This window comes from Aplysia californica, unplaced genomic scaffold (assembly GCF_000002075.1).
Source record: "Aplysia californica isolate F4 #8 unplaced genomic scaffold, AplCal3.0 scaffold00776, whole genome shotgun sequence".
NCBI classification, from domain to species: domain Eukaryota; kingdom Metazoa; phylum Mollusca; class Gastropoda; order Aplysiida; family Aplysiidae; genus Aplysia; species Aplysia californica.
In genome coordinates, this window is record NW_004798046.1 from 41,070 (window position 1) to 42,641 (window position 1,572).

Below are 1,572 nucleotides of genomic sequence, written 5' to 3' on the forward strand. Positions count from 1 at the left end.
ACACCATCACTACAGCACAGGTACACCATCACTACAGCACAGGTACACCATCACTACAGCACAGGTACACCATCACTACAGCACAGGTACAACATCACTACAGCACAGGTACAACATCACTACAGCACAGGTACAACATCACTACAGCACAGGCTACACCATCACTACAGCACAGGCTACACCATCACTACAGCACAGGTACACCATCACTACAGCACAGGTACACCATCACTACAGCACAAAACAGGCTACGCTAAGCTACAGGACAGACGCTGTAATAGGCTACGCTAGGCTACAGCACAGGCTACACTATGTTACAGCACAACACAGGCTACGTTAGGCCACAGCACAGGCTACGCTAGGCTACAGCACAACACAGGCTACACAATGCTACAGCACAACACAGGCTACAGCACAACACAGGCTACACTATGCTACAGCACAACACAGGCTACACTATGCTACAGCACAACACAGGCTACACTAGGCTACAGCACAACACAGGCTACGCTATGCACTAGACTACAGCACAACACAGGCTACACTAAGCTACAGCACAACACAGGCTACGCTAGGCTACAACACAGGCTACACTAGGCTACAGCACAACACAGGCTACAGCATAGGCTACAGCAGTAAGCCCACCATCAGGAGGTTGCTGCATTGTCCAAGGTCTGACAACAACACTAACTTACAGAAACATTTTTAGTTTAGTTTCGCGTGAGTTGTTTTTTTTGTGGGGGAGGGGTTAGTGTGTTTTATGGCACTTGCAGCACAGTAAGGTCATATAAGTGCTGAATATTAGTAGAGGTCTTTCAAGAGGGTAACAAACACAAAAAAGAGGGAGGGGAGAAAAAGAAGAGAGATTTTTGAGTTTTTAATTTTAGTAAGAGTTTTACGGCACTTGCAACACAATAAGGTCATATAAGTGCCGAAGATTAGAGGTGTTACAAGAGAGCAACAAACACAAAAAAGAAGGAGGAGAGATAAGGACGATAGATATGCTTAATAGGAAAGAAGGAGCCAACCACACCACAGCACCCACCAACCACCCACAGCACGAGTTGTATACACCACATGCTATACAGATGGGTCACATTAGTGCAGAAGATAAAGTTGTTTTTACCCATGAGAGATTTAGTAAGTTTTACGGCACTTGCAACACAAAAAAGGTCATATATGAAGATAAGAGGTGCTACAAGAGAGTAACAAACACAGAAAAGAAGGGGAGATCAGGACGATAGATGTTTGATAGGAAAGAAGGAGCAAACCACACCAGAGCACCCGCCAACCACCCACAAAGATAAGGTGGTGTTACAAGAGAATAACAATAACATACAAAGAAAAGAATAGGAGGATAGATAAGGATGATAGTAGGAGAAAGATGTTTGATAGGAAAGAAGGAACAAACCACACCAGGGCACCCACCAACCACCCACTCCATTCAAAGGTCAAGTCTGTAGTCTGTCCACAACATAAACTTACAGAAAAACAACAAGACAAAAAATGTTCTATATTGACATACAAATACAAAGTTTATTCATTTCATTTAATTAAAAAAGAAGGGTTGGG